The 23,824-nt window shown below is 42.8% G+C and overlaps 1 protein-coding gene and 1 pseudogene across 1 annotated transcript in view; one reads left to right on the plus strand and one right to left on the minus strand.

Moving 5' to 3' along the window:
- The window catches only part of LOC126195553 (UNC93-like protein MFSD11), a 207,976-nt gene that overhangs the window by 55,478 nt on the left and 128,674 nt on the right, over positions 1–23,824 (plus strand). The window lies entirely within an intron of this gene.
- Positions 15,643–15,760, minus strand: LOC126195913 (5S ribosomal RNA; annotated as a pseudogene).

Below are 23,824 nucleotides of genomic sequence, written 5' to 3' on the forward strand. Positions count from 1 at the left end.
TATCACTACTTATCAGTGAAGTAGCTCCTCAATTGGCCTCATAAGGGCTGAGTGCACCCCACTTGCCAACAGCACCCAGCAGACCTTGACAGTGACCCATCCAAGTGGTAGCCAAGCCTCTTCGGTGATCTGAGATGACCTGGTGTTACCACTGCGGCACGGCTTTCGGCTTTTTTTATTGTCAGTCAGTGTATACGCGTATGAAATTGCTTCAGGCATTCCAGAGCCATGCTCAGGTACACTGCCCGCAACACAACTGTAGCCTGTCGTGAACTTTAAGTTGCAAGTGTATTTTGAAGAGTATTTGTATGTTGTCTAGCTACATTACCAGTAAACCCCAGATTATTTAAAGAATCAAACTCCCATGTATAAAACAGCTCCAGATATCTGATTTCTCTGCAAAAGAGTTAATGTGTTAAATGTGTAAATTTTTAAGCATGTAATTGGGAATAAGTTTCTAAATCTAAAGTTTGTTGGAAGTAGCTAAGTGGTCTCATTCTCAAATACTGAATGAACGAAGTCGGGGTAATTTGCGTGCCATGAGTTACACTGCTTCAAGAGATATACACACTTTCTAACTGTAGTTTTAATGTAAGATTCCATTTCTTATTGATTAAATTATTACAACATTTTAAACTTGATCAATAATTATACGAAACATTGGAAATCAAAATTTTGTTGTCCCTGAGACTGTTGGATAGGCAACTTGCAATTGGATGGTTTCTGGCAAAAAAACAACCAACGTAAAAAAATGAAATATTCAGTTGTTGTTGTTGCGGTCTTCAGTCCTGAGACTGGTTTGATGCAGCTCTCCATGCTACTCTATCCTGTGCAAGCTTCTTCATCTCCCAGTACCTACTGCAACCTACATCCTTCTGAATCTGCTTAGTGTATTGATCTCTTGGTCTCCCTCTACGATTTTTACCCTCCACGCTGCCCTCCAATGCTAAATTTGTGATCCCTTGATGCCTCAAAACATGTCCTACCAACCGATCCCTTCTTCTAGTCAAGTTGTGCCACAAACTTCTCTTCTCCCCAATCCTATTCAATACCTCCTCATTAGTTATGTGATCTACCCACCTTATCTTCAGCATTCTTCTGTAGCACCACATTTCGAAAGCTTCTATTCTCTTCTTGTCCAAACTGATTATCGTCCATGTTTCACTTCCATACATGGCTACAGTCCATACAAATACTTTCAGAAACGACTTCCTGACACTTAAATCTATACTCGATGTTAACAAATTTCTCTTCTTCAGAAACGATTTCCTTGCCATTGCCAGTCTACATTTTATATCCTCTCTACTTCGACCATCATCAGTTATTTTACTCCCTAAATAGCAAAACTCCTTTACTACTTTAAGTGTCTCATTTCCTAATCTAATCCCCGCAGCATCACCCGATTTAATTTGACTACATTCCATTATCCTCGTTTTGCTTTTGTTGATGTTCATCTTATATCCTCCTTTCAAGACACTGTCCATTTCGTTCGACTGCTCTTCCAAGTCCTTTGCTGTCTCTGACAGAATTACAATGTCATCAGCGAACCTCAAAGTTTTTACTTCTTCTCCATGAATTTTAATACCTACTCCGAATTTTTCTTTTGTTTCCTTTACTGCTTGCTCAATACACAGATTGAATAACATCGGGGGAGGCTACAACCCTGTCTCAATCCTTTCCCAACCACTGCTTCCCTTTCATGCCCCTCGACTCTTATAACTGCCACCTGGTTTCTGTACAAATTGTAAATAGCCTTTCGCTCCCTGTATTTTACCCCTGCCACCTTCAGAATTTGAAAGAGAGTATTCCAGTTAACGTTGTCAAAAGCTTTCTCTAAGTCTACAAATGCTAGAAACGTAGGTTTGCCTTTCCTTAATCTTTCTTCTAAGATAAGTCGTAAGGTTAGTATTGCCTCACGTGTTCCAACATTTCTACGGAATCCAAACTGATCTTCCCCGAGGTCCGCTTCTACCAGTTTTTCCATTCGTCTGTAAAGAATTCGCGTTAGTATTTTGCAGCTGTGACTTATTAAACTGATAGTTCGGTAATTTTCACATCTGTCAACACCTGCTTTCTTTGGGATTGGAATTATTATATTCTTCTTGAAGTCTGTGGGTATTTCGCCTGTCTCATACATCTTGCTCACCAGATGGTAGAGTTTTGTCATGACTGGCTCTCCCAAGGCCATCAGTAGTTCTAATGGAATGTTGTCTACTCCCGGGGCCTTGTTTCGACTCAGGTCTTTCAGTGCTCTGTCAAACTCTTCACGCAGTATCGTATCTCCCATTTCATCTTCATCTACATCCTCTTCCATTTCCATAATATTGTCCTCAAGTACATCGCCCTAGTATAGACCCTCTATATACTCCTTCCACCTTTCTGCCTTCTCTTCTTTGCTTAGAACTGGGTTGCCATCTGAGCTCTTGATATTCATACAAGTGGTTCTCTTCTCTCCAAAGGTCTCTTTAATTTTCCTGTAGGCATTATCTATCTTACCCCTAGTGAGACAAGCCTCTACATCCTTACATTTGTCCTCTAGCCATCCCTGCTTAGCCTTTCATCAATTAAATTCAATATTTCTTCTGTCACCCAAGGATTTCTATTAGCCCTCGTCTTTTTACCTACTTGATCCTCTGCTGCCTTCACTACTTCATCCCTCAGAGCTACCCATTCTTCTTCTACTGTATTTCTTTCCCCCATTCCTGTCAATTGTCCCCTTATGCTCTCCCTGAAACTCTCTACAACCTCTGGTTCTTTCAGTTTATCCAGGTCCCATCTCCTTAAATTCCCACCTTTTTGCAGTTTCTTCAGTTTCAATCTGCAGTATAACCAATAGATTGTGGTCAGAATCCACATCTGCCCCTGGAAATGTCTTACAATTTAAAACCTGGTTCCTAAATCTCTGTCTTACCATTATATAATCTATCTGATACCTTTTAGTATCTCCAGGATTCTTCCAGGTATACAACCTTCTTTTATGATTCTTGAACCAAGTGTTAGCTATGATTAAGTTATGCTCTGTGCAAAATTCTACAAGACGGCTTCCTCTTTCATTTCTCCCCCCCAATCCATATTCTCCTACTATGTTTCCTTCTCTCCCTTTTCCTACTGACGAATTCCAGTCACCCATGACTATTAAATTTTCGTCTCCCCTCACTACCTGAATAATTTCTTTTATCTCGTCATACATTTCATCAATTTCTTCATCATCTGCAGAGCTAGTTGGCATATAAACTTATACTACTGTAGTAGGCATGGGCTTTGTGTCCATCTTGGCCACAATAATGCGTTCACTATGCTGTTTGTAGTAGCTAACCCGCACTCCTATTTTTTTATTCATTATTAAACCTGCTCCTGCATTACCCCTATTTTGTATTTATAACCCTGTAATCACCTGACCAAAAGTCTTGTTCCTCCTGCCACCGAACTTCACTAATTCCCACTATAACTAACTTTAACCTATCCATTTCCCTTTTTAAATTTTCTAACCTACATGCCCGATTAAGGGATCTGACATTCCACGCTCCGATCCGTAGAACGCCAGTTTTCTTTCTCCTGATAACGACGTTCTCTTGAGTAGTCCCCGCCCGGAGATCCGAATGGGGGACTATTTTATCTCCGGAATATTTTACCCAAGAGGACGCCATCATCATTTAATCATACAGTAAAGCTGCATGTCCTCGGGAAAAATTACGGCTGTAGTTTCCCCTTGCTTTCAGCCGTTCGCAGTACCAGCACAGCAAGGCCGTTTTGGTTAATGTTACAAGGCCAGATCAGTCAATCATCCAGACTGTTGCCCCTGCAACTACTGAAAAGGCTGCTGCCCCTCTTCAGGAACCACATGTTTGTCTGGCCTCTCAACAGATACCCCTCCGTTGTGGTTGCACCTACGGTACGGCCATCTGTATCGCTGAGGCACGCAATATTCAGAAGAGGCAAGAAACTGTCTGTATTTGATACTGCGCTACATTGAAAGCTGGCAAAATTCTCATACATTTGCTTGTAGGAAAGAAACAGTTTGTTGAAGTTTTTGACATTGAAAGTTTAAAACAGTCCTCTTAAACCACAAAAAATATGCTGACATACGTTGTTTTTGGCTTAAATTGTCACAGAGGCAATGTTTCTTACATTCACCTTTTAATGCAGCAGAACCTGTGATTACAGTTGCACTGTAAGGCAATATTACTTACTTACTTATACTGGCCCCACAAACTGCAGCCGGTCCTTGGGCTCACTCAGTCCAGCCTTCCACACTTTCCTATCATCCGCATCTTCGTCTCCCAGATCCAGTATCTGCATGTCTCCCACGGTATTATCCTTCCATCTTATTCTCGGCCGTCCCAGTGGTCTCTTTCATTCAGCTTCTAAAGCCATTACAGCCTTTATTACCGTGTTCTCCCCTCTCCTCCTCACATGTTCGTACAATCTGTCTGTTACTTTTCACACTCGCAACTCCACTGTTCATTTTCTTTCACTGGTCCATATATTTTTCTCAGTACTTTATTTTCAAAAGTGATGAGTTTTTTCTCTGTTTTCTTTGTCAGGGTCCATGTCTCACTTGCTTAGCACACTATTGGCTTGATGGTGGTGTGATATATTCTTATTTTTGCCTACACAGATAGAAACTTCGATCTTATGATGCTGTGCATAGCTCCTAGACATCTTCCCACAGCTTGAATTTTGTTACTATGTCTTGTTCTATACGGTTTTGTTGGTTGATGTTGACACCGACGTACGTGAATGTGTCTGTCTTCTGTATTGTTAGATTTCCGATTTTTAGATGGTTTGGTACTACATAAGCTCTTCTTCTACTACAATGAACTTTGTTTTACTTTCATTTATAGTTAGACCTTCTTTCTTAGCTTCTTCCATTAGCACAGTCCCCATTTTCTCCAGTTCTTACATGTTCTTTCCTATCAGCACAATATCATCCGCAAAAGCCAGGACATTTATCTTTTTTCCTATGGTGACTCCTGTATTTTCACATATTACTCTCCTCAGTGTGTTGTTGACGCCAAATTGAACAGAGTTGGTGGTATAATATCTCCCTGTCTCACTCCTTTTTTTTTATTTCATACGCTGAGAACTCCCCCTGTACTTTCACTCTACACTTTGATACCATCACACACATCTTAGTTAGATTTATCAGCTACTCAGGTATACCATACTCTGCCTTTATCCTCCACATTTCCTCTCTTACTACGCTGTCATATGCTTTGTTGAACTCTATAAACAGGCAGAAGGTATCATGATTGTGCTCTAATATTTGTCTCAGTGTGAATATTTGGTCGATTGTTGATTTACCTTTTCTGAACCCTGCTTGTGCTGTGTCTAATATTTCCTCAATGTGTGGGTTGAGCCTGTTCAGTCCGCATCTCTTCACATTGGAGCAGATGTTGAGTTTAGCACGATTATTTACATAAACAATTATACATGCATTTTAGCCTTCACGTTTAAGGAAGACGAAAGGAAGTTAGTCTTAATCATCATACATCACGTGTGTGAATCTTTTCAGTAATACATCTAAGCAGTGGAAGTATCCTTTGCAGTGGCAAGTGTGTTCCATTATTAACATTACACCTTTACCATCCGCTGCTCTGCGTTATCCAAATATCCTTGAATATGTGTTGTTTAAGTGGCACACTTTAAATCTGGTGTCCTTGGACAATTTATTTATCATTTTGTCACCAAATTCTAAATTTTAAGAATAAACATGTTCTGAGAAAAAAATTGTGGGGCATTAATGATGGAATGACCCTCGTATTTTTACCAATTATAAACATCTTAGAGGGTTCTGTGCCTTGTCTGGGTGGAGGACGGAGAACACGAAAGTCTCCATGCGTGCTGGGAATGCTCAGATCTCGCGCTCATAATGTAACTGGGTCTGCCTCTGTTCGACTGGTTATCTCGCTGGCCTAGTCTCTCGTTCTGTTAGAGGAACCTGAAAGAGCAATGAATGTAAGGAGGAAGGAGTATGGAGCGTGCAGCTTTCAAGGTGGCTTGTTTTTTGTGTCCATTACACGTAAACAGGCACCTGGCAGCCTGCTCTGCTAATGGAGATCTCGTATTCTGGATGCTTAAGTAACAGGCCACTCTTAACGGTTTCTTCCAATACAGTCCGTCACAGCTCTGCTCAGCTGAATAAGTGGATGGGGCTCTGAGAAAAAGTAGCTTCGCGATCAGACCCAGTAGAGCGCGCGACGCAGACTGGCTGTCATGACATCCTCTGCCATATGGCGGACGTCGTTTGGATGCGGTATGACAAGCCTTGACGTCAGCACACCACTCTCCCGGACGTTGCAGTTTCCCAAATTTTGGAGCAGCTACTTCTCATTCAAGTGTAGCTCTTCAATTCGCCCGAGGCTCAGTGCACCATTTCTCAGTCCTACCGCACAGGAAAATTTCCTGGCAGTATCAGGGGGTGAAACTGTTTCTCCCGTACGGCGGGTTCTCACGCTTTGACCGCTCACATATGGTGGCGAAAGGTATGAACCACGAAGCTCATCAAAAACATTCATTTTTTTATTATTTCTATCCCAATTTGGTCTCTTATTTCTCAAAACAGTTAAGCTGAAACCTAATGTATAAACATAGAATTTATCAGCGGAGTCGATAATTTTGGTCCTCAGTTACTGACAACAAAAAAATTCAAATGGCTCTGAGCACTATGGGACTTAACATCTGAGGTCATCAGTGCCCTAGAACGTAGAACTACTTAAACCTAACTAACCTAAGGACATCACACACACCCATGCCCTAGGCAGGATTCGAACCTGCGACCGTAGCAGTCGCGCGGTTCCGGACTGAAGCACCTAGAACCCCTCGTCCACCACGGCCGGCAATGACAACAAAAACTTGCATCTAGAACACGACGCGTACTGCCGTCGCGGAAAGATTGCGGAAAGCCAACCGTGTTACTCAGAAAACACCCCGCGAGCTGTTCAACAAGAAAATTCAGTACTTTATTTTTTTTGTTCTGCTACCAAGCACATTTGTTATTTATTGTTAATATAATGCACTGCCACGCCTTTAGAGCTGGTTGAACTCATCATCAGGCGATTTCACTGCATGCATATGCAATATTCGCTGGATAAAGATCTATATTTAACTATCTGTCAGTTTAGAAATCGGATATAACATAATCCTATCGCAGCCACTTCTTTGAGAAAATGGAGTATTGAGGCAGGGAGGAGATTGAAAACGTGACGCCCTTTGTTGCTGTGATCTGTATATTGTTGATTGGATACATGACGATATTTTGGCACCACTTAGTATGCTGTAATAATTATTTAACATTGTCTCCGCAGGCCTCGCGGGATTAGCCGAACGGTCTAGGGCGCTGCAGTCGTGGACCGTGCGTTTGGTCACGGAAGAGGTTCGAGTCCTCCCTCGGGATTTTTCTCTGCCTCGTGATGGCTGGGTGTTGTGTGATGTCCTTAGGTTAGTTAGGTTTAAGTAGTTCTAAGTTCTAGGGGACTGATGACCATAGATGTTAAGTCCCATAGTGCTCAGAGCCATTTGAACCTCCCTCGGGCATGGGTGTGTGTGTTTGTCCTTAGGATAATTTAGGTTAAGTAGTGTGTAAGCTTAGGGACTGATGACCTTAGCAGTTAAGTACCATAAGATTTCACACACATTTGAACATTTTTTGTCTCCGCAGTTTGTATCATAATATTATAAGTACAATTTTCTGTAGTGCTGTGATGCAAATCTGCAATGTAATACATTAATTCTCCAAGAAATACGTGAAAATGAAGCTTGGAACTCTTAAATCTGACGTAAAACCTCTGAAATACGGAAGAATGTAAAATAATTAGCATAACTTAGTAAATGACGCAAAAAAAGCGTACTCGTCCTGCAGTCAACAAAGTGCAGCTCAGCATCATAACAGCAACAACATCCACGTCCTGTTTTCTCACAAAAGCAACTGTGTTAAGCTTATAGTATACACTCCTGGAAATGGAAAAAAGAACACATTGACACCGGTGTGTCAGACCCACCATACTTGCTCCGGACACTGCGAGAGGGCTGTACAAGCAATGATCACACGCACGGCACAGCGGACACACCAGGAACCGCGGTGTTGGCCGTCGAATGGCGCTAGCTGCGCAGCATTTGTGCACCGCCGCCGTCAGTGTCAGCCAGTTTGCCGTGGCATACGGAGCTCCATCGCAGTCTTTTAACACTGGTAGCATGCCGCGACAGCGTGGACGTGAACCGTATGTGCAGTTGACGGACTTTGAGCAAGGGCGTGTAGTGGGCATGCGGGAGGCCGGGTGGACGTACCGCCGAATTGCTCAACACGTGGGGCGTGAGGTCTCCACAGTACATCGATGTTGTCGCCAGTGGTCGGCGGAAGGTGCACGTGCCCGTCGACCTGGGACCGGACCGCAGCGACGCACGGATGCACGCCAAGACCGTAGGATCCTACGCAGTGCCGTAGGGGACCGCAACGCCACTTCCCAGCAAATTAGGGACACTGTTGCTCCTGGGGTATCGGCGAGGACCATTCGCAACCGTCTCCATGAAGCTGGGCTACGGTCCCGCACACCGTTAGGCCGTCTTCCGCTCACGCCCCAACATCGTGCAGCCCGCCTCCAGTGGTGTCGCGACAGGCGTGAATGGAGGGACGAATGGAGACGTGTCGTCTTCAGCGATGAGAGTCGCTTCTGCCTTGGTGCCAATGATGGTCGTATGCGTGTTTGGCGCCGTGCAGGTGAGCGCCACAATCAGGACTGCATACGACCGAGGCACACAGGGCCAACACCCGGCATCATGGTGTGGGGAGCGATCTCCTACACTGGCCATACACCACTGGTGATCGTCGAGGGGACACTGAATAGTGCACGGTACATCCAAACCGTCATCGAACCCATCGTTCTACCATTCCTAGACCGGCAAGGGAACTTGCTGTTCCAACAGGACAATGCACGTCCGCATGTATCCCGTGCCACCCAACGTGCTCTAGAAGGTGTAAGTCAACTACCCTGGCCAGCAAGATCTCCGGATCTGTCCCCCATTGAGCATGTTTGGGACTGGATGAAGCGTCGTCTCACGCGGTCTGCACGTCCAGCACGAACGCTGGTCCAACTGAGGCGCCAGGTGGAAATGGCATGGCAAGCCGTTCCACAGGACTACATCCAGCATCTCTACGATCGTCTCCATGGGAGAATAGCAGCCTGCATTGCTGCGAAAGGTGGATATACACTGTACTAGTGCCGACATTGTGCATGCTCTGTTGCCTGTGTCTATGTGCCTGTGGTTCTGTCAGTGTGATCATGTGATGTATCTGACCCCAGGAATGTGTCAATAAAGTTTCCCCTTCCTGGGACAATGAATTCAGGGTGTTCTTATTTCAATTTCCAGGAGTGTAGATTGTAAAACATGAAATAGGTACTTTTAGATTATTTCGGTAGCTTCTGTGTTCATATGAATGCAATGAAAAAAATGTAAATGCCGTGTGACTAGCGCCTCCCGTCGGGTAGACCGCTCGCCTGGTGCAAGTTTTTCGATTTGACGCCACTCCGGCGACTCGCGCGTCGATGGGGGTGAAATGATGATGATTAGGACAACACAACACCCAATTCCTGAGCGGAGAAAATCTCCGACCCAGCCGGGAATCGAACCCGGGCCCTTAGGATTGACAGTCTGTCGCGCTGACCACTTTTTTTTTTTTTTTTTTTTTAATCTCATTTTGTTCACTGTTGTTCGTTGCATCTGTTCGGGGCGGACGTCGTAAGACATCCGTTTAAGTTCGTTGTTGATCGATTAGCTCAGTTTTGTTATTACGGAGGGCTGTTAACCCTCTGACCGAACACGCTGAGCTACCGTGCCGGCTTGCTCAAAAAGAATTAATAACTTGTTTTACTTTCTTAGACATTTACTATCTTGAGTAACAAGGCCTGTAAGATCCTTCTGTTTAACATCTACTCAGTCAGCTTTAACAAATTCCTTTAAATTTAAATTTGATTTAGACAAATGACGGAATAATAATGAGATAAAATGGTTGCAGTAAACATGAAGGCAGAAAAAGGGGAAGAAAAAGGGGAAGAAAAAGGGATACAAAAAACTACTAGCGGTGAGAGAGGACTAATCAAGTGAAATAAATTCTTTTAAAAGGAAAGGGCAAGGAAATAATGGCGTAGGCAGAAGTTACGAAAAGAAATAAGCATATATTTTACTTTTTGTACGCTTAAGGAAGTATTTTCTGTCATTCAAATGGTTCAAATGGCTCTGAGCACTATGGGACTCAACTGCTGTGGTCATCAGTCCCCTAGAACTTAGAACTACTTAAACCTAACTAACCTAAGGACATCACACACAGCCATGCCCGAGGCAGGATTCGAACCTGCGACCGTAGCAGTCGCACGGTTCCGGACTGCGCGCCTAGAACCGCGAGACCACCGCGGCCGACCTTCTGTCATTAATGGGCCAATTGCTGTGACGATTGCCGAATTGGTGTTTCTTTCTGTAAGCATGGCTGTGAATGATATGCAAACTGCAGGATACTTGGCTCTAGTGACAGACGGCGGTAGTTTTTGTTTAATAGCGAGTATGGTGTACTATCGATGATTAGAGTCGTTCATGCCGGTTGAAAGTTGGAAACCAGTTGTGGGTTCTGGGTGTTAGACCACATTTCTTTCTCCTTTCTTGTCTCCCTCAAAACAAGTTTACAGCTGGTCAGTCTTCAACAAATAAAGCACAAAGTATTAATGTAGGATTTCGAAAGGTCTCGACAGTTCAATCAAGACATATCATTGAACTAAAGGTAAGTTGACATATCAGGTACAGTGGGAATTCCATTAGTGTTTGGCTTTGGCCAGTGAAGTAGACGGCATAAACAACATTGCAGCTATGGGGTCAAATCCTTGTCATATTTTCAAACTTAACTAGAACAGTCAGGATTGATACGAGTATTTAATGCACAGGGAAAAGAAATTTCGACTTACAACTGCGATACTCAATCACAGATAAATAAAAGAAACAGTTATCGGTAATAAAGTGAATCGAGCATCGTAAAAAGAGGCGCTATAGCTGTAACGGACATCACGACGCACAGTATGAAGGTATAAAAAGAAAACATATTTATCGTAAAGAAAGTGAAGCAAAGTATCGCAAAATACACTTTTAGCTATATAGCCCTAGCTCAAGTGTAGACTACGTTACGCAGTTACGAATATACGTATGGGTCAGTAGTAATTAAAAACGGCTATCTCAAGAACTTTACCTGTTTAGCGAAAAGAAAATTAATCGAGTGTCGTGAAATATGCTTTACAGTTGTAGGGTAAAACACATAAAACAGCAGCAGTTAAAAAAGTTTGCTGTTATGAAAAAAGGCTGATAAATCGACGAAATATTAAAGACCTCCCCCCTTACACAAACACACACACACACACACACACACGCGTGCGCGCGTTCTAAGAAACTCATTTCATAGCAGAAGTGAAACGACTGAAAATGGCTGTTGCATACGTCATATAAAACACTGGTGTCCAAAATTAAAGCAACAAACAGCCATTTCCCCGTCCTGTGTCTAATTCACGATATAAGCACGCGTATTGTCTACAGATGTCCGTACGGTCGTGTTCTGAACGGAATATGGAATTCCGGTCAACGGACAACCGCCGGCCGCTGTGGCCGAGCGGTTCTAGGCGCTACAGTCTGGAACCGTGCGACCGCTACGGTCGCAGGTTCGAATCCTGCTTCGGGCATGGATGTGTGTGGTGTCCTTAGTTAGGTTTAAGTAATTCTAAGTTCTAGGGGACTGATGACCTCAGAAGTTAAGTCCCATGGTGCTCAGAGCCATTTGAACCATTTTTCAACGGACAACTACGCCAACGATGATGTCAGGGCACCTATCAAGGGGGTTAATGTTTGCCCGGTAGACCCACAACCACAATCGCAATGTACACAGTTACAGATGGTGCAGTATTCCACAGAGAAGACGCGTACCAGACGCTCTGTGGTGGAGGGCCGTGGGAAGAATGGAACCAGCACAGTCGCCAACTGACGTGGCCTGACGGATTAACGTGAATCGTTCTGTTGTTTTTCGAATGTGGCAACAATTTATTGAGGCCGAAACTTTATCCCGAAGACCGGGCAGGGCCGACCACATAAATACGAAAGAGAGGACCTTTATTTCGCTGTAAGAGCATGACGTTACCGCCTTAGTACTGAACGGCAACTGGCATCTGACCTCGTAGCATCCACTGGACGTGTAGTATCTAGGCAAATGGTATACAGAAGGCTTCGGCAGAGTGGCCTTTATTGTCAGACACGTGTGAGGCGTCTTCACAGAAGGGAACATTTAGAGAGGAATCCTCAACTTGCCACCTGGACGGTCGAACTGTGGTCCAATATCCTTTTCATACATGAGTCCCGATTTGGTCTGAAGAGTAATTCTCGACGGATTCGCATGTGGAGGAAACTTGGAACACGATTTCAGGACACAAACATTGTGGGGAGCAATCGATATCGAGGAGAATCCCTAAAGGCGTGGGCAAGGATTATGTTGAACGCTCGAACACCTCCTCATGAAATTGTACGGGTGAATCGGCAAGGTTTAACTGCTGTCACGTATCGTGACGAGATCTTGGAAACATATGTTCGGTTGTTGCGGCGCTTCGACTTCCTATTGATGGACGATAATGCTTGACCTTCTAGAGCATGGGTGGTTTTCTTGGAAACGGAAGATGTTGCACACATGGTGTGGCTTGCTCGCTCTCCCGATTTGAATCCCACAGAGCATCTAAGGGATGTGCTAGGAAGATGGGTTGCATCACGTCAGCATCCATCAACCATTCTCCAATACTTGCGAGCAACTCTGCAGGGAGAATGGGCGTTATTGCCTCAACATGAGATTTGTGACACCATTCACAGCATGCCCTATCTTCGACAGGCCTGCATTACTGCCAGAGGTGGTCACACCCCATACTGAGCACATTAACCAGTTGTCGGAATGTGCAAATCCGTAAAGTTGGAAAAAAACGAAGAACATTTTTACCTACTGTAATGCATGTTGCATTTTTTTACGTTCTATATTATTTACATTGTTTCTAATTTACTATCACCTGTTTATACTATTATACGGCAAAATAAACACAATGTTGCAAAATTTCCGTTTCTCGGTTTAATTTTGGACACCAGTGTAGATACAGATACAAATACACAAGAAATGAAGCATTTAACAACTGCTACAATCGTAAAAAGCTTTTCAGTCCAGTAATTTGGTCTTCATAGCGAATAGCTTAGTTGGATTGATTTTTTAACAGTTCAACTGTAAAACAAGTACTTCATTTCTTTCATCTCTATTGCTGCATTCCTCGCACGACAAACATTGAAACCTTTAAACTTCTCCAGAAATTCTGTCATCAGAGTTTCGTCCGACTCGCACTCCGTCATGTTAGTGTTTTTCCCGCGCGCAGTGACGGAAGACGAACTTCTGACGGGTGATAGGCACTACAGCTTGTAAGGGATCCGTGATCCCTTACGAACATAGATGCTAGTATCCGACGCCTAGGTCGATAGCAGACAGGAATCGATTGTCGAGCACTGCAGAAGGCAGTGAGACTAGTATTGAGTGAGCAGAGTAGTAATGGAGTGTGTCGAGCGAGAAGTAGTGCAGGAAAGACGGGCAAGAATGGTGGTCGAGTGAGTTGTAAACGGTAAAATTCACCGGAGTATGACGAGTGAGCACGTCCCTCTGATCGTCGTGGGGTTGACCCTCACTAATACCGATTCGCGAGTGATATGAAACAGAAAGTGACAAGTGCCGAATTACGTGTTTCGCGTCGGCCAGCAACAACCATGGATTGCAGTGAGGATTGTTGTGAATGTTAACCATCAGCATTGCGTGTGACGAAGTACTGAAAATCAACAACCAATAAAAAGATATAACTGTGATTAGACGTGTAAGGCGAAGGTAGCAACTGTCTCAGCATTTGTGTGCTAGTGGGAAATATATATATCAGTTTGTACATCTCAACCTTTGTGGTCCTTAATAATAGACAAACTTTCTATCATTTCCACTACTCAATCTCAGAACAGCCGCACTCGGTTGAAATACCCCCGAAACCAGCAGAAAAACCGATAGCCTTTCTTCCATTAAGCACACGGTCATATAATCATAATAATTAACTGTTTGGCGGCTACGATAAATTACACAAAACCCAATGAAGGAATTTAATCGGGGGTGTTACAAGCTGTAAACGGCAAGGGGATTGGCTATCGAGTGATCACTCCCATCGGACAGCCCGATAAACAAAATAGGTCTGTTGGTCAACCCAACAAGTCTACACATGTGCAGTTTGCTGGGGTGGCCGACAAATCGAAGGATGCAGTGGGTCCTTTAGAATTACTGGCAAAACAAAAGCGACAGTGTTTTGTTTTTCAAGCGCTGCAGTAATTAAAGAAATAATTTCTCTCGCAACTAATGAAAAACTGACATCTAATAACGCTATAAAGAAATTAAATTCCATGAAAGCACCACGAAATGAAATCACAGCAGCCGACATCTAGTATCATAAATTCCTCTTAACCCTATGAATTCACGTCTATCAACATTAGACAGAAATAAAATCATTTGCAACTAATTTGCAAGAAGTTTTAATGATCGTGCAGTATTCAGTAATCTCTTTTATCTGTAACCTTGCGCGCACTTCTGGCGCATTACTGTGTATGGTCTCTTAAAATCAATACAACCTTTTCTAACAAATTCGAATGTTAAGTTTACATTTCGGTTACTCATCTCTGTCATTCTGTTTTTAACTATCAATAATCGATTGTTTCATACGTAACCGAATATGAGAAACGTCGCTATTCACATTGCTCGGTGTCCCGTACGAAATGGTCACATTACAGACTGTTAAAATTGAAGGTAACTTTCACTGTTACTTACGACACATTTAAAATTTAATTGGAGGGACGTGAACTGTCACTTAGTACAATAACCCGTCGTAGACGTTTCATAGCAAAGTATAGTTGGTCTTACCCCTTATGATTGCTGCCTCTGAGATGCGAAATCCTTGAAGATGCTCTGCAGTGTCTGCAGCACGGGACAAAAGATAGCGAAGAGTGATCTAGTCGATTTATTTAAACTACTTCAGAAATCATCCAGGATTCCAGTCACTGAAGAGCACACACGAAAAAATGAACTGCAAATGTTAAAAGTCTCGGAGCAGAAACACAGCTAAACTCATGTAGTAAATGCAGTTATTTAACCCACTTAACAAATTGGTTTCCAGAACTCTTGTGCGCCTCCTCCCATTGTTCGATTTCGCAACGTTTGTAGCAACAAAAAAGCATTGATATTTAATTATACCTTCTGATCTTACAATAGGTAGCTGCCATTAATGCAAAAAAAAAAAAAAAAAAAAAAAAAAAAAAAAAAAAAAAAAAAAAAATTCGGTTCAATATCAATATTTTAGTGCGGTTTAAAACCTTATTAAACTAAACTAAAACTAAACTCTTCCCGAACAGGCCATGAAGGCCCAACGGTACTGACCGACCGCTATGTCATCCTCAGGCCACAGCCGTCACCGGATGCGGATATGAAGGGGCATGTGGTCAGCACACCGCTCTCCCGGTCGTATGTCAGTTTCCGAGACCGGAGCCGATGCTTCTCAATCAAATAGCTCCTCAGTTTGCCAACAGCGCTCAGCAGATCGGATGGTCACCCATCCAAGTACCAGCCCAACCCGACAGCGCTTAACTTCGGTGATCTGACGGGAACCGGTGTTACCACTGCGGCAAGGCCGTTGGCCTCAAAACTTTACTACCAGTGCACATTTCTGTGCATTAATCACACGCGCTCACTTCCATATTACTCCATTGTAGAAAACAACTTCTCTACGACCTGAAAACTGTATGTCTGGTTACTGTCGTTCTTCCATCTTCTTGTTTCTTGTTTTTCCCGATTCAACATGAACGCCAGATATGCATGACTCCAAAAACAAAACATTCATCTGTCTCACATTTTTGTTTGGCCTGTCAGGGTTTCCAGCCAGAATCATTCTCATTTAATTTCGGCAGTTAACTCTGCGCCCATCGCTGTACGCAAATACAAACTTTTCACCGTCTTTATACAAAACTAACATCCAAAAACGAATTTGTCGACCTGCACAAAACAGTGAAATGGTAACAGAATTTCACAAGGTAACATTATTGTGAAGTCTACAACTATATCTACGGGCATCCGCAAATATTTTTCCAAGAGGCCAGAAATTCTGTAATTGTAGTTTTTCTATAACTGGTTCGGTGAATTTGAAAATGTGTTGTGCGCCACGAACTAAATTTGACAAGAAATATACAAAGCTTGCCGTACCTCAAACGGTAGATAGAAATCCAGTTAGTATTTCAGAGGGATTACTTTGATATCGAAACGGTAAGCATATTCAGTTGCATGTGCGAAGTACATGTTTTTGTGTTATTAATATAAATATGGATACCACCTTCTTGAGTGAATGATCAAAAATTTCGTCGTCGTATCACTAAATCCAGTGCATCCTAAGAGATGAAATTAAGGTGGAACCTATTTACAAGACCGGGGCAAATGAAAGTGGCCCGGACGGGTGGATACGATTGAACGTGAATATATGCATAGAACCACACCTCGGAGGAGGAAAAGACCTTCAGTTACCTCCAGCAGGATGGAGCAACTCCCCATAGAGTCGGCTGGATCTTGGAGCACATTTGCGCAATCGTCACGCCCGACAGAGTTGTCAGCAGAGGCCAGTCTGGTCGCGGCCCTAGTTGGGCACGCATGCTACCTGATACGTCAGTGTGCGATTGCTTTGTGTGGGGAGCCCTCAAGTCTAAGGTGTATCGCATTGTGTTCATCGTCTTCAAAAACTGCAGCAGAACATTTCGGATGAGACTGCAGCAATTCTAGCAATCCAACTTCGATCGACCTTCAGCATCTTGCTGACCAGCGCCCAAAAGTGCCAAGAGATCAATGGTGCTCACTTTCAACACCCACTATAGCCAGGTTAGCTCTGTATTCCCTTCCCTCTGCTGTGTCACTTTCTGCCCTGGAACTCTGTTCTCTGGGCTACTTTTATTTGCCTTTCTTTGAGCGAAACAATTTATTTATAACGCAGAATATAGATGAAACGGAAATTAGAAATCCAAAACAGAAGAATGTCAGAATATTCAGAAAATCCAATTGGGTATGAAAAATAATTCTCAACGTTAATATCCGCCGGACTGGAGGAACAGGCTGTAAACTTTGGTTCAAAAAATGGCTCTGAGCACTATGGGACTCAACTGCTGAGGTTATTAGTCCCCTAGAACTTAGAACTAGTTAAACCTAACTAACCTAAGGACATCACAAACATCCATGCCCAAGGCAGGATTCGAACCTGCGACCGTAGCGGTCTTGCGGTTCCAGACTGCAGCACCTTTAACCGCACGGCCACTTCGGCCGGCTATATAAACTTTGAGAAAAGCGTGTTACATTTGATGTCATCTACTTCACTTTCTTTGCTTACAAAAACATGTGCTCACATTAATAAATTTATTTAATAATTTTCATGCTTTCAGAGTTTTCTTATGTTGACTGACACAATTAAAAGCGAACAAAATATGTTTTGAAAACTACATTTTTTGGCTTGATTATGTAAAGTACCTGTACCCGACTAGATGAACGTGAAAAATCTTCAAACATCACCCCCAAACTGGCTGGTAGAATCGACTTGTAACAACATGGGACTCAAAGTTGTCAGTTATCATCTCCGCAGGTTGTCACATTATCGTGCAGTCACGCAATATCAATCGCTGGATTCGTAGATCTGTGGATGCACGTGGCGTTGCGTTGCACCACGCAGAGTTGAGAAGGTTTCAATTCCTGGAAAAGACAACTTTTCGAATTTGTTTCTCAAGTCGAATTTAGTTGGCTAATGACGCAACCGGCCACAAATACTTTTTAAATATCTTATTTTAGTACCATAACCGGTTCCAGACTACCGTGCCCATCTTCAGATGGCTAACATTTTTATTACATAGATATTTCGAGCAACTGCATGTTGTCTGCTCCCACACTGCACAAGAATATTTGAGTATTTAGTGCCACTTTATCACTTGTTTCATTAAAAAAAGGCGTTAAAGCGCTTGTATGTATTTATATACGATGCAAAACAATTGTGTTCACTTACATATGTTCCAGTAGATGGCGATTTGTTTTTTTGTTGTCCACAAAACCACATGCACCACTACAAAAAGTTAAATGGAATACTCTAAATAATGACTTTAACTGATGGCAGTGATTATTAACACTGATGACTGGTATTACGATAGCACGAAAATGGTTAGTCTTCATAAGAACTTGGCATTAACTAGGGTCATTAATGTACAAAACACCTCTACAGTTATTAGTTATTTCTATTTCCGACGAAAGGATCTCCGACTCTCCACCTTCATATGGACACAACTTACGGAAGGCGAAAGCCGGCTATCGGAGACTGTCGTGTGATATCTGTACTGCTGTGTATCAGTGGCAAAGACCTTGTAAAAAATAACTAGACTCCCTGATGGCGCTGCAGTCGCGGGATAATTTGAACCTTCGGCTGGACGCCATTATAGTGGTTGTAGTCTGATGTGTTGTGTAGTATTGTTGTTCATGAAGACCCTGATTCAACGTTGTATATTTGTTGGGGCGTACATACAGTATTTGTTACTCGTAATTCTACTGTCTGTGCGTTCCAATCAAAAGAAGTACAATGGTGAAGAGTTGTGCAGCGATTAATTGTACAAATAAATTCGAGAAAGGAACGAATATTACATTTCACAGATATGTGAATATTTTAAGTTGTTTTGTATGTCAGTGCACTTACTTAATAAATGATTTTGTAACACGGTATTAGCATAATGTCTGTGCATCTATTTGCAGGTTTCCTTTCTCAAAACCACAGCTGTTACAAAAATGGTTACACGCTGTCAGAAGGCAAGATTTCCGACCGACAGAATACCATTTTATATGTTCTGATCATTTTGAAGAAAGCTGGCTGATCGGTAGTGTTTTCATGGTCTAGATTAGGTTGAAACTTGATAATTTGGTCGTGAGTTGCCAAAGCACTATGCCATATATAACGCACTTCTCGTCATAAAATCTAAAGCAGGGTAGAGTCAGAAAATATCTATTAATATAGTGGGCAAATCTTAGAATATTTTGATGCATTTTGCGTACATCTATCGTAAATGAACTACGAAAACTGCTAGGGGTCCAGTACATAACTTTTAGCTACGGCAGATTCCATGTAGTACGTAAGATAAATTCTTAAACAGTGACTAGTTGCTGTTTGTTCATAAATTAGGAAGTATATTGTAGTAACGTATTTAAATGAGGCATTATGTTTGTGACCTAACTCGAGGGAAGGCATTTTATAACCAAAAGTGATGTATAAACATTCGAACTCCGCGCGTCAGTTTACCACTCTAATGGCCGCCGGCCAGCTATTCAATTTGTCCGCTCTTCACAGTCGACCACTTGTGCGGTTGTGGGGGCCTCATCAGTGGAATGCGCGCGACTAGGCGTCTGACTTGAAGCTGTCCTTGAAATAACCGATTACAACAGTTCGTTGTGTCAGTGTGGTACCAACTGCTGCTCAGACTGCAGCTGTAGATGCAGTGCGACGCGCCAGAGACGTACGCCGAATGCGAAAGACTTCCCTCTCGGCTGTGCCACGTGGCTGTCCGGAGCCCGTTCTTCTCACGACCGTATATTCTCGAGACCACCGCTGCCAGCAATCACGTACAATGACTACATTCCTGCACTATTGCAGAAGGAACATCCACCTTCTCGTAGCCCTATTACACGACGACGTTCAGACTCAGTGAGGTGTTGATAACTGCGTCTTTGTAGCCTTAAAGGCATAGGTGACTAACGTCAACTCACCACGTCCGATCTCAAAGCTAATTAACGCTCACGACCGTTACTGTGTGTGTTTAAAGCAAACCTGATTTGCATCCTGATAGTGGCGCTACTAGCGACACTCTTATGCCACCAGCACGAAATCTGAACAGACATCTTTCGGATGTAGAAAGACGCCTACCAACTTTCGTTTATGTTACACAACTTCTTCTTGGTGCTGTGATTTCTTTTCCGTCAGTGTATGTAAATGACCTAGTGGAAAACGTAGGAAGTTCTATGCGGATGATGCTGATGCTAATGCTAAAAAAAATTGCATCGAAATGCAGGAAGATATGCAGAGCGATCGATTCTTGGTGCAGGGAGTGACAATTAACCCTCAACATAAACAGTTGCAATGTAATGCGCGCAAATAGGTAGAAATACTCATTATTGTATGGTTACACGATTGTAGCACAGTCGCTGGAATCAAATGCTTCTATAAAATATCTAGGAGTATGCGTACGGAGCGATTTAAGGTGGAACGGTCACATAAAACTAATCACGAGTAACACAGATGCCAAACTGAGATTCATTGGGAGAGTCCTTAGGTTCAAATGGTTCAAATGGCTCTGAGCACTATGGGACTCAACTGCTGAGGTCATTAGTCCCCTAGAACTTAGAACTAGTTAAACCTAACTAACCTAAGGACATCACAAACATCCATGCCCGAGGCAGGATTCGAACCTGCGACCGTAGCGGTCTTGCGGTTCCAGACTGCAGCTCCTTTAACCGCACGGCCACTTCGGCCGGCAGAGTCCTTAGGAAATGTAATCCATCGACAAAGGAAACAGCTTACAAGAACCTCATTCGACCAATATTTGAGTGTCACTTCTGTCTAGGAACCCTACTATACAGGGATGATAGAGGAAATTGAGAAGATCCAACGAAGAGCAGCACGTTTCGTTATAGATACATTTAGTAAGTGCGAAAGCGTCAGAGATGTTCAGCCAACTCCAGTGTCAGGCACTGTAAAAGAGGCGTTCTGCATGGCGGTACGGTTTACTGTTAAAATTACGAGAGCGTACGTTTCTAGAAGGCAGCCAATGTATTGCTTCGTCATACGTATATCTCGCGAAAAGACCATGAAGATAAAATTATAGAGCTGGAGCCCACACGTAGGCTTACCAGCAACCGTTCTTCCTGCGAACCGTTCGTGAGTGGAACAGAAAAAGGAAAGTGACAGTGAAAGTACCCTCCACCACACACCGCAAGGTGGCTCTTGGTGTATAGACGTGGACGCAGAACATTGGAACACTACTCTGGAAATGGACGCATTTTCTCTTACAGATGTGTTGCATTATTGAAAAAACTGTTCCAGCGACTCTAACAAGGGGAGGCCACGACGTTTGGAACGCGGATTTACTGCAAACTTCACACACTCGTAGTACTCCATTAGAACAACAAAATGTGTAAGCAGTAGCGCGTACTTCTCAAGCGTTATAGAGAAGATAATTTCGGTCGTCAAATATATACTTGGGCGTGGCCACTTTTACCATGAAGCGGCGGCAGCCGATTGGGTAGCGTTAAAGTCCCATAATCGATGGATCGAGTCCCGTTCGTCAGTTTTTTTTTTTTCAACACAGTCATTTTCTGTACTATTTATATTACAACTGATATAATGGGAAAAAATACGTGTAATCGGATGAACTTTTATTAAATTTACAGTGTTATTTGGCAGTCTACAAATTTTTCTTATCACAAATAATATAATATTCATAACTATCGACTAGTAAGCGACGAAACGCATAAAGTGATACTGAAAATGTATGCTTGTCCGTGATTTGAGTTTCCCTCATACCTGGAAGGAGCCCGTAGCGACTTGTTACCTCCAAGTTTATGAGCGGGACAGACGGCTTTCTGAAGATGTACAATTAATCGTCGCTTTCGACATTACGAGTACAAGTTGTAGGATGGTATTTTTCGTAAGAACATGGAAAACATGAAGGTAAATGGCACCAGCTGCACTGAATAAATGCCATGTTTCCGCGTACGCAAGGTCTTTTGAGGTTTTCCGTGGGGAAACGAACCTCGTTAACATTTTCAATAACCTCTCTTTCAGACGATAATTTGGAAGCAAACCATACATAACGCAGCATTTCCTTAAATATCGGCGCCTCTAATTGGTCATGCAGTATCGACTGTATTTTAATAGCGTCTTCACGAGAAGCAGTTTCTCGTTCTCTTTCTATTTAATACGAACTATTTTGAAGACACGGACAAGCATACATTTTCAGTATCACTTTGTGCGTTTCGTCGTTTACTAGTCGATAGTAACTCATATTATTTGTGATAATAAAAGTTTGTAGACTGCCAAATAACATTGTAAATTTAACAAAAGTTCATCCGATTACACGTATTTTTCACATTATATCAATTGTAATATAAATAGTAAAGAAAATGATTGTTGAAAATAAAAAAAACTGACGAACGGGACTCGATCCACCCACCCAATGATGACGGGGCTTGAACGCTAGCCAGTCGCCTGCCGCCGGTTTATAATAAAAATGGCCACGCACAGGTATATATTGGACGACCGAAAATACCTTGCGATTTTCTCAATAACGCTTGAGAAGTACGCGCTACTGCTTACACATTTTGTTGTCCTAATGGAGTACTACGATTGTACGAAGTTTGCAGTAAATCCGCGTTCCAAACATCGTGGCCTCCTCTTGTAGGTCTTCCAACTACGTCCCTTATGCTGATTTTACGTAGTCGTCCCATCCCATATCGCTTCATAATATCACTGCTAAACAGTCATGGGATGTGCTACACTGAAAATGTTCTCCACTATTCTTGTAATCGGACGCTGCCGGGTTCTCTCTCTTTATCATGGGCATTGTCTTGCATTTTTTCCGAATTTAACGAGATATGCCATTCGGTACGGCAAGTGGAAATTTTGTCCCAGTCTTTTTGCAGTTTCTTATAGTAGCCCGACGACGAGACTTTTCTGTGTACATCAGCTTCGTCAGTGAGCAGTCTTACCGTTGCGAACAACTCGTGTTTTCCTAAGAGACACCGTTCGTTGATCCGTCACTCCCGAGTGTCAATAAGTGGACAGGCAGCTTGTTTGACTTGGCCGATAATCGCTGTCCCAGTTCTTCAGCTGTCGCTGTTTACCGAACCTCCGACGGTGCAAGTGGAACACAAATCTCATTCCCACACGTGGCACTTCACGCACTTAAGAAAATAGCGTTTCATGCTCTTGCTGTCGTCATGTTGGATGAAAAGTGGTATATCGTGTTAGAAAAGTGTGTGATGATTAGCGGACGACATATGCTTTCAGGATCGTTGAAATACTTTTTTTTAAATAAAGAAAAAACAAATACCAGGCGGTACCTACTCAAGGGGAAGAGCCATCATTATCGTACGCTCCAGAATGGGAAGTCGACTGGTCCAGTGTCAGAGCATACAACGATCGTGGTTGTTGTTGTTGTGGTCTTCAGTCCAGAGACTGGTTTGATGCAGCTCTCCATGCTACTCTATCCTGTGCAAGTTTCTTCACCTCCCTGTACCTACTGCCACCTACATCCTTCTGAATTTGTTTAGTGTATTCATCTCTTGTCTCCCTCTACGATTTTTACCCTCCACGCTGCCCTCCAATACTAAATTGGTGATCCCTTGATGCCCAGAATATGTCCTACCAACCGATCCCTTCTTCTGGTTAAGTTGTGCCACAAATTTCTCTTCTCCCAAATTCTATTCAATACCTCATTAGTTATGTGATCTACCCATCTAATATTCAGCATCCTTCTGTAGCACCACATTTCGAAAGCTTCTGTTCTCTTCTTGTCTAAACTATTTATCGTCCACGTTTCACTTCCATACGTGGCTACACTCCAAACAAATACTTTCAGAAACGACTTCCTGACACTTAAATCTATACTCGATGTTAACAAATTTCTCTTCTTCTGAAATGCTTTC

This window comes from Schistocerca nitens, chromosome 7 (genome assembly GCF_023898315.1).
Source record: "Schistocerca nitens isolate TAMUIC-IGC-003100 chromosome 7, iqSchNite1.1, whole genome shotgun sequence".
NCBI classification, from domain to species: domain Eukaryota; kingdom Metazoa; phylum Arthropoda; class Insecta; order Orthoptera; family Acrididae; genus Schistocerca; species Schistocerca nitens.